The sequence below is a fragment of the Meleagris gallopavo genome, chromosome 4 (assembly GCF_000146605.3).
Source record: "Meleagris gallopavo isolate NT-WF06-2002-E0010 breed Aviagen turkey brand Nicholas breeding stock chromosome 4, Turkey_5.1, whole genome shotgun sequence".
Lineage (NCBI taxonomy): Eukaryota > Metazoa > Chordata > Aves > Galliformes > Phasianidae > Meleagris > Meleagris gallopavo.
This window is the reverse complement of record NC_015014.2, coordinates 40591509-40602214: the sequence shown is the minus strand read 5'-3', so window position 1 is coordinate 40602214 and position 10706 is coordinate 40591509. Positions and strand designations below refer to the sequence as shown.

Sequence of the window (10706 nt, the reverse complement as noted above, 5' to 3'; positions counted from 1 at the left end):
GTTGAACCTCATCCAGTTTCTTACTGCCCAGCTCTCCAGCCTGTCCAGGTCTCGCTGAATGGCAGCACAGCCTTCAGCTCTTTGGAATGATAAAGTTCTCCTGACCTGGTCAGAAATGTTAGGTTGATGGTTGGCACTGTTGTCTCAGACAAACATGGTTGCCTGGGTAGTTGCTAGTTTCAGTTGAGTAATTAAGCACATTAGGCTAGAGATGTAGTGAACTCTTATTCTCTGTGAATGCCCAGATTGGATATGAAATGCATGTGAACTGCAGGCCGGTTACTATTATACTGACATAATCAATTTTAAGTCAGTATAACACTTACCTAACTGAAAACATATGTTCAAAAATGAGTGTTCATTTTGGTCTTTCTACCAGGATTGATTCTCATTTGAGCCAATAGATGAGTCCAACTCACCCCACATCAAGTGATCAGTAGACCTGATGTAAGGGAAGTGAAAGCAATAGAGAAAATGCATCCTATGCGGGGTTGGCTCAAATTTAAGACTTGTTTTCAATAACTTTGGAGGAAACAGAAAAATGACTTTGTTCTCTTCCTACTTGTTTCAGATCAGTAGTCTTAACCACATCTATACTCCATGGAGTACTCATTCTAAAAATCATCATGAGGAATAAAGCTTAAATTCCATTAACACTTCTATTACATTCTCCTTATCATTAACTTTTACAGCAGAAGTTAAGGATGGTGTTGGCAAACGCTAACACTAGCCTGCTTGGAATGTTCTTACAAGGTGGCTAATTGAACATGTGAACAGTCAGTGTTGTCAAAGGGCCACCAGATTCTGACATTTGTCTGGGAAGAAACTTGGGGAAAATTAGCTGTCCTCAGTACAAGTTAGCCTGAGTTACTTCCCTTAGTGCCACTGCATGGCCCGCACAAACATTTTTTCTCCCTTAACCTCAGAATGTGCAGATGATTTAAAGATTCGAGGGAGTCACTGATATATGGTGTATACAATCAGGACCGTCATTCAGAGATTATCTTTGCCTGAGCCTAAGCAACCGTGTGAAGTGAAAACATGCATATGAAATTTCTTTGCACCTATACAAAATATTTTTGTGATGTGATTTAACTGTCTGATTCTTGACAGCACTCAGACTTCTTTAGTCTGAGATGCTGTGAGGCAGGGCATCACAGCTGACACATTTAACTGCAGCTTAATGGGAAGGACCTGTCTTGTCTCTCAATTAATGTGTTTGAATGAGCTGGGGACCAAGGCATTTAATGGAGAATATAGCTACTGGTGTTAGCTTGGGGGCCAAGGTCTTGACTTTTCCTGGTGTTCATCTGGCTTGGCAACTTTGTTTTTTATACAGTGCCTTTATTCTTTTGTTCTCCAAGTAATAACTTTTTGGGTGCTGATGACATCTACAAAAAAAAAAAAAAAATTGCTAGCACTACTCCTTTCTCTGCTACAGCACAGACAGCACAAGAGCAGTACACAGATAAATTAGTCATGAGGTACAGAATTACCAAACATACCAAAGAAACCCCCTGAAATAAGCAACATCTTCCCATATTGTTAGTGTCCTAAATTCTGCTGCAATTGTGAGCTAGGTGATCAAAATAATGACTTTGTAATATAAAGCACTTTCTTCAAGCCAGTCAGGTGAATAAAGTGACCTTGTGAAGGAAAAAAGTCTGGTTTAGACAATAGCTGTTTTACATCACTGTACAGTAAAAATTGGTAGATAAATGGCAAGCCATGGGATATTCAACACAGTATGTAACTGGGATGATTGTCAGCTTTCCCAATCCTCTGGGTGGAGTTAAATATACATTTATTCTTTTGTCAAGGCAACTGTGTACTACCCCAGATAGTAGGTAGGGTAGTTACAAGGTTGCTGTTAAGTCATAAGTACTGCTTCTATAACAACATGATTTTAGCTGGCTTTTGTATCAAATCATAAAATCGAGCTATGCAAAACCAGTCTTTGGCTTGATATACAGCTCACTAATGCAGTGGTAGGTTAACCAATGTTTTTCTAAAATAAATCACAACCATGTCTCCTATCATCCAGAGAGGAGAAGGAGAAAAAAAAAAGAAAAAGAAAAAAGGAAAAATGAAAAAGGGTGAAACGCAAAATTCAAAGTACAAATGTACCAGAAAAAAAATGGTGATAGCAGTACACTTACACCTCCAGTTAAAATTTGCTCTCTGGGAAAAACTGGACAATTAATGGATTCAAGTTACTGTTCTGATAATTTTGCACTGAAGTTACAAAAAAAAAATAATAATAATAAATAAAAAAATATAATCAATAGTCCTCTTAGAATATAAATATAGCTTTACAGACTTTCTGCAAACCTTTATTCAAGTCGAGTACGTGAAAAATTTCTATATTACAACTAATTCATAAACATGAAAGTGGCTTTATATTTAGACCCCATGAATCATATTAAAAGCAGTGTCAGATACCAAAAATCAAATATTTTTAGGTTTGTACAGTGCATAATGAATTTGCTTATTCATATCGATCACAGTAATGTTTTTTACTGCAGACTTCATTCTTGTCAAGTTTAGAAATTTTTGATGCTACAGGTAGGAAATCTTGGAATTTATGCAGTAGGCAAAAGGGAATGTGAGCAATGATAGAAGAAAATACAAAAGAGTCAAGGAAGAAAGTCAGAGACGTTCTTCCCTCAAGCTAAGTTGAGAGATGAAAATTAGTCTAAATCATTTATGTAAGGCAATTCTAGCAAAAAAAATAGGTACTTAAAATAAATTTAATCTAAACATTTTAAGTTGTTTCATCAGGCATCTACAGTAGTTTTAATTTATTTTATTGCATGCATGTAGAAATTCCAGAAACATCACATTTCAGCAGTATTACCAGTATCAGCCATTTAACAGAGGGCAATTAAATACTTCAAAATAAAATCCCTTAAAATGAAATTAGAATGTAATATTAAACATTCTGTCTCTGGAACTAGCCTAATTTCTGAGAATGGGACTATTGGAATATATTTTCAAGCTTCTCATAAATGTTTCAAATTAAACAGAGATGATATCATCAAATGGTGCCAGAAAAGCACCAGAAGTTATACCACAAAGGTATAATTTATTGGAAGAAAATGTGCCAAATGCCCAGGGATGGTGAGCAGCTTTTGATTATCAGTTAGAATTTTTTGGTAGCTGGGATGTATCTAATCCAGTCTTCTTGAGAGCAACGTGGTTTGCATAAGTTCCTTGCCCCTTTTGGTATTTCTTGATAGTGAAAACAGATTTTTTCCATGTTCATTTATCTTTAAGCATGTCCTCATAATTTTACTTCTAAATCAAGTGGTGCCCTAAAAAAAGTCAATGGGAGGAAAAAAAGGCTCTTGCTGGTCTGCAGTGACATCTCAAAGGCTGACAAAGTCATTAGGTTCAATTAGGCTCAAATATTTATTAAGCACTGATGAACTGAGTGTATTCAGTGATGGAGAAATTGTTTGTGGGTAATGTGCTGTAGTAGAAACATGAGGCATGCATGGTTGAATAAACCTGCACAGAGATTTTTTTTCTTGTGGAATGTATTTTTCTAAATAGAAATTTTATTTACTTACTATGTCATTTTCCCACTGTCCTTACACATAGGAATCAAAATTTATTTTAAAGACTACCCCTTTAAAGTGATAACTTAAATTGCCTGGGAATATTATGCCTCCTGAAATGTTCTAAAGTTTCACTTGTCACATTTAATGAATACAAGTATTAGAAAGCTGGTAAGTGAGATGATGTGTTTTACATGTGAAGATCTTGTGCACGGCATCTTTAGTGTTCTGGTGTAGTAGTCCATGATAACAAACCAAACAAGTATGGTACAATCAAGGTGAATGAAAAGACTTATCAACCAGTGGTGGTCTGGAGTTGCTCATCGCTGTGTAACATTCTCCAGATATATGCTGAGGTTTCATTTTCATTTCAGGATTCAGAGGGTGGAACTGCAATCATATTTTTGTGTGTAGGGGGGAGTTAATTCCAGAATAGTGTCTCCAGATTTAAAACAGGGCACTGTGATTTCTTTTTAATGACAAATGTCAAAATGAGGGCCAGCAGTCACTAAAACCCATGAAGCAGTGCTCAAAGGAAATTAATTTCTGTGATTGTCTCCAAACCTCAAAGAAATTATCTTTGCAAACTAATGAAGATAAAATTAAGTATTGAAGTCTGTGGCATCCTTTCAAAGCTTTAAATGTAAATGGAAGTGATGGAAATGAGTCAGTGAGATTTAAAATAGTGCATGGAATACCACTGAAGTTGTAGAAAGCAGTTGTTTTGTCCCTCTGAAACTGAGGAGCAAAAGGAGAACAAATAGTGTTTGTGAGTGGCCTGATTGCTGTGTGTGCAGTATGTTAATGGTATCTGAGTTTCAATCTCTTAGTCATTAAGAACATAAGAGAGTAATTTCATCCCTGCTAGTAAAGTGATGAGTTCGAAAATTAGAGCATCCATGCATGAGATCCTGAAGTGCTAGCTGTTAAAATTTTCTCTGAGTAACTTCTGTTTGTCATTGTCAGTGGCCCACATTGTTCAGCATGTAACAATTGAGAAGGGATTGCAGGTTTTCAGGTTTAATAAGGGTGCTGTAATACAAGCACTATCTTTGGATGGAACAAATGCATGCAGACCCTTAGGTGTTCTCTCCCCGGTTAAATGCTTTGTATGGTCTGTTTGTGACAGCAGGCTGTCTGCACTCATATCTCCCTAGTGCATTTAATCTGGTAACTATTTTAGCACAAGGACGGCATAGTATTAGCATGAGGCAATTGTAAGCAAGCCAGACTAAAAGTGCTTGGCAGTGTTGTCACTGAGGGCTCTTCATGGTAAAAAAAGGTTGGTTCCAGATTCTCAGGGGACTCAATGCAGGTTTTTCTGTGGTGCTTTTCATCCTGTTGAGCATGATTCCTGAGTGCTTTCTAATTAACTGTATTAACTCTCCTAGTGCTCTAAGCTAGTAACATGAGGATCTCAGAATGATACCGGATCAGATAAGGTAATTGCTAAAGGAAAATAAGTGAGTGGGGAATTTTGTGGCCCTTGAAAACAAAGAATTTTCAAAAAGTGTTTCATTACAGAATGGGAATGTTTTTTATTAAGTTTTGTACGATCATTATTCTATTTGACCAACTTTACCTGAGATATAGTAAGAATATGTTTTGTAACTTAACATTGATGATGCTCAGAATAGACTTTTGATGTTTTTATGGGAGGCAAATTCAGAAAATGCAGAAACTGCATGACTGCTAGTAGTGGGCATAGAGATTTGTGCATGGAAACTTTTCTATCTGGGACAGAATTGTACAAATCAACAGTTACTGAGAAGATTGCTGACTCTATCTAGTCTAGGCAAGTATTCTGTGGTTCCTGGTGTCATACGTAGGATTGAATTACATAACCACATGGAGGAAAAAGAATTTTTTGTTAGTTTGTCAATGTTTTAAGTTCAGTCAAGCAGGTCAATGCAAAACCTACTGTCTTTTACAAGTAATGGCAGCAATTATATTTACAAGGTAGACATTGAACTTTGAAGTTTTTTGTCCACCATCTCCAGTGTTGGCGTGAAGAGCATGAAGAGCCTATTAGGAGACTCCTCAAATCTTAGAATTTCTTCTTGCATTAGAAGCTACCTTACTTTTTGGAGCTGCTGATTGCCTAGAGCTATATACAACCAGATTCCCTTCTCTTTCATGTTTACCAAAGTGAATCTCATATAAGCGATTTTCTCTGTTTCAAGTATGTTTGTTATCTATTTCCCAATTTCTTCTTGTGAACAACTGATGATGAGGCACTCATCTCTTTCAGCATTTCTCAAAAGAGTTCATTTCTAATGTACCTCTCAACTGAAAGGCCCTCTTTGTAGCAAATGTCAGTTAGCTGTGATCCACAAGTTGGTCAGTGTTCTGAGTTACAGACCTTATATAGTTCCTTTAAGGCTGATCTGTAGGATATTATGTTGCATTCATCTTTAAAGAGAATTTGAGTGAAGAAAGAACTGCAACTTTTATTAAAGAGAAGAATAAAAATCTACTTTTTTAGTAGAAAACACAAAATAAGTAGCATTGAAGTTGCTGATATAATGAAAGTGTGCTTCAGAAGACAGTAATAATCTTTCTTTCATTTAAAAGAAAAAAAAAAAGAGGGACCTGCAGTCTTTTTAAGAGACCATATTAGTGTTCCTAAAATCACACCCTAAGGACAAGAAAAATGTGAGAACTAAGATCTCTGTAAAGCTGAAACCTTTTTTTTTTTTTCCCCCTCATCAAGAATGTTATTTCCTTTAGAAATATGGGCTTAATATCGACAGCCACTATTTAAAAACTTTTCACTGAGGACAGCTGCTGAACTAGTAGCACCTCATAACTAAATACGAATAAGCTTGTCTGATGAGCATCTGTGAACAATAACTGGAAGGCAAAATTCATGACAGCTGGACTAGTGAATGTTAAGACATGGCTAAGATCTGAAAAGACCTATGCTTGAGGTCACATTGAGTAGTAGTTTGCACAGAGGCATACAGAACATTTATCAAGATACAGGATGTGTTTTCAAACATTGCCTGTAATTATACAGACCATTTCATATATATGATAATAATTGCATTCATCACTTCTGATATGCTGGTCAATTTGCTTATACAAATACACCATTTACATCTGATTTTTCTTTGAGTATATGCAAATATCATCACTAATTTTCATTGGAAAAGCAGTAAGTGCATGTTGTTGTATGCCCTTGGGTGTACTCATTTATGGACTGGTCAAGGCTGTCCCAAATTATACTCAGCTATTACAATCAAGGGAAGTTTAGGTTGGATATCAGGAAAAACTTCTTTACAGAAAGGGTTGTTAAGCACTGAAATAGGCTCCCCAGGGAGATGGTTGAGTCACCATCCCTGGATGTGTTTAAAAACCATTTGGATGTGGTGCTCAGGGACATGATTTAGTGGAGGGTTGTTAGAGTTAGGGTAGTGTGGTTGGTTGTGGTTGGACTCGATGATCTTTAAGGTCTTTTTCGACCTAGCAATTCTATGATTCTATGAACCTGGGAAGGATATATTTTGGTTATGAATTTATGAATTATACTATTGGAAAAAACACTAAGGTTTTTTTGAACCATAAAGTTTCAACTTTTTTTTGCTTTTTTTTTTTTCTTCAGTTCTTGTGTATTCCAGTAGGAGCCTATCAGAGGACTGCATTGATTTGAAGCAAATTCTTCATTAACAAGGTATCAGTGATATTCTGTCCTATTTTACGTGACTGATGGAGCACTTCAGGGATATAGCTGTGGGTTGGCATAAAAATATACGACCTTGACTTGTTTTGAGCCATGCAGTTAACTGGTCAATAGGAAATCATTACGCAATGTAACCCTGTATAGTTACAGGGACATTATGTTCACAAACAGAAGTGAAAGCTGAAGAGTAAAATGATTTTTCACTATTAGAATGTTCAAATAAACTCTGGGTTTCCATTCCATTCTGAATGCCTTTTGTTGGCAAGTTGTACATAAATTTATATGATCAGCCAATCTTTCAAGTGGTCAATGGCGCAGATGCAGATATTTTAGTAACGTGATTGTGGCAAGTTCAGTGAAGGGCTTTTTACCTTTGTGGCGTAACTTTTTGATCATCTCAAAGGAGTTTGCTTCAATTTTGCAAGAAGAGTAACTTGTGTTAAGAATTGGAGCCCTTAACTGCTGTTTTTTGCATAATGTAAATAATGTGAATTTTGGAGTACTGGATTAAGATTTCATTTCTGTTTTCTGTGTGAAATGGCTGGCACTGAAATATTTCAAAGCTACTTGAAAAAAAGTATTCTAAAAACTCAATTTTGAGATACAAATCATACGTACAGTTTTGAAATAGAGTATATTGAATTTGTTCAGTATGCCTCTCAGAACGACAGATTTATGTATCATGATAGACATAAGTGATCTGAAATAAATGAAGTTCCTGATACCATGCCATCTTTTATAGCTGAATTATATTTAAATTTGCTGCACTCAAAAGTTATGGCAAATAAAAATATACAAGTATAGACAATGTACTTTTTAAAAAAAAATTCTCTCCACTTATATGCCTCTCTTCAGATGGCATCAGTGATTCTGATTTTTAACTTCCTTTTCAAACTACTATATCAGTCAAACAAACAAAAATAGAAATGATTTTTTTTCTATATGCTGATTGTCATCATCTTCAGAATTTTGTTGTGTATTTTGACCTTAGCTGGGCTGTTAGATGGCATTTTGGAATTTGTTCCATAAATGTGTCTGTAGGCTTTTGCAGCTATTTCATATGTTGCTTCTCACTGCCTTCTACAGAAGCATTAGGTCTGGGTTTTTTCTTAGCAGAGGTTGGCTCAAGAGATTATCATGAGTTAAACCAACCCATGAGATTTAACTGCTGTCACCTGAACAGGAAAAATCGAGTGTTGTCCCTGGTCCAGAAGACATTGTGTTAACTCTTGAGCTGCAGAAGTGTTATAATCTCAGAGTTTGTAATTTTATCCAGAGATTTTCCTAAAACATTTGGAAAGTTTTAGTTTCTTTTCTCCAGTATTAAGCTACTTATCATTTTCTTCTGAATGAAAATATCAAGTGCATTCTAAGAAGCAATTCATGGCCCTGAATCACAGTCTTTCAGATGTTTGACATTGGTATGCTGTGTATAGGTTTATATTATGTTTGTATGCAGGTTTCCTTCTGTTTATATATTTTATATGTATGCAGTTGCAGGGTGGAGGCACATAGCTATAGCCATATAGTTACCTACACTCAATATTGCATTGAGTTGTTAAACTAGTTCCATTATAAACTAGTTCTATTTATACATTTTAAGGAGTCCATATTAAAAAAATGAAATGGAATCTTGTTCCTGCAAGTTCATGGAATCACCCAGTAGAATTTGTTTGTATTCCCACATGTTGTGGTGTTTGTGATCTGTGCAGAGGAATGCATAATTTTTCCTGGCTTCAAAAAGTCATGCAGTGCAAGAAGTTGGGTGTGTGCAGATTGTTTATTTAAAAACACTTGTCCAAACTCCTTGCTTTGCCTTTGATTCTAGAATCTTAACAAAGAATTTGGTCAGATGTTAAACACATGCATATTTAGCCTCCAAAAAAAAACACCCCCCCAAAAAAACCAACAACAAAAAACCAACCCTACATAAAGAGTTAGAGAGCTCTATGATTTAAATGTGTTGCACTTCCATGCTTTTTCCTTTTAGGTTTCTCTGACTGGTAGGGTACAGAGGCACACTTCTGTTTATCACATAGACCAAACTGCTTCCAAAATGTTATAGAGCCAGGGCCCATGTCTCTGCTGCCAGAATTTACTGACTTCAGTACAGAAACACAGCCTCTTCTATGCTCTCCCAGATGAGAGAGTGAGCTTGAAATTTCTGAAATTCCTTTAAAGTCTGTAGGGACATCAAGCAGGAAGATGTGGTACTTCTAGGAAAGAAAAGTAAGCCATACCTGCACTAGTAAACTGTGCTTAGGTAAAATGCTAGAGCTATGCTGTTCTTAAAATTAAAAATTATCTTTTCTGCTATAGTTTGCTTTAGCAACTTTTAAGCTAGGAGTTAGGCCAGCTTGAGGTTTCTGAGCCATAGGCAATTGTATGTTACATACTCTTTGAAAGCTGTATACATTAAACTCAATTTAGTACGTATCTAGGTTCTTCACGTAACTGAATCCGGATCTAAGAATTGGGATAATTTTCTGAACATATTTGATTGTGTCTCTAGGCATTCTGCAAGAAATGGGACAGCAGGCTTTGGCATCTTCACGTACATCTCTCGTTTATTAAGAAATTTCTTGTAAATTCTCTCTTCAAGGACTGTACTGCATCTTTCTAAATAATAGTGAAAGCTTTGGCATATTTGTCTGTTCTTGTTGGCTGTTTTGTTCTGAATTTGTTGGTTTTTTAGCAAAATATTTTCAGTAACCTATGTGTCCATTCTCATTGCTTTCTCTAATAAGCATAGCCTATGTTATATTGCAATGTTTGACAGTTATAGAAAGCAGTACCAAAAGAAGATACATGAAAGCTTGGGGCACACCACTCACAGGGCGACTAACAAAGAGTTTTCCAATTCTTAGAATTATAGACAAGTATTTGCTTTCCTTTTGATTTATGTCTTATTGGAGCAGCTAGTGCTGCTATCACTTGTAATGCAATATGAGTCACTTATATGCAATGTTCCCACAAATAATTTGATATTGCACATGATGCCATGTTCTCCCATAATCTTGGAAGGTTTCCATCATCTATATTTTTTAAGCTGTTTCTTAACTAATTGCAGAAGGTAAATGTGTGTTGGGGTCAGGAGTCTCTACTTACAGCCATGAGTAATGGCTGTTCATCTCAAGAAAGATACCACTAACTTTTTTTTAATACTGAAATAGAATATAGTTAAATGTCATTCACTGTAAACACTTAAATGCATAATGAGCAATTCCTATACATAATGCAGGAAGGAAAAAAATTAAGAAGCTGCATAAAAATGAATGTATCAAAAATTCTGGCATGTGGAGTTTATCAAAAGCAGAGAATATTAAATCTTCACAAGCCAACTCAGCTCAGCCCTGAGGTTTTGTCATCTTTTCACTGATGTTGGGAGTTCCTTGGTATTGCAGGTACTTGGTGTGAAATAAAGGCAAGGGAAGTATTTTTTTCTTTTCTTTTCTTTTTTTTTT

The 10706-nt window shown here is 35.9% G+C and overlaps 1 protein-coding gene across 1 annotated transcript in view; it reads left to right on the top strand.

Moving 5' to 3' along the window:
- The window catches only part of SORBS2 (sorbin and SH3 domain containing 2), a 137346-nt gene that overhangs the window by 27580 nt on the left and 99060 nt on the right, over nucleotides 1-10706 (top strand). Inside the window, 1 exon segment of the mRNA XM_019614819.2 lies at nucleotides 7165-7233. The gene's annotated coding sequence lies outside the window, so the exon portion shown is untranslated.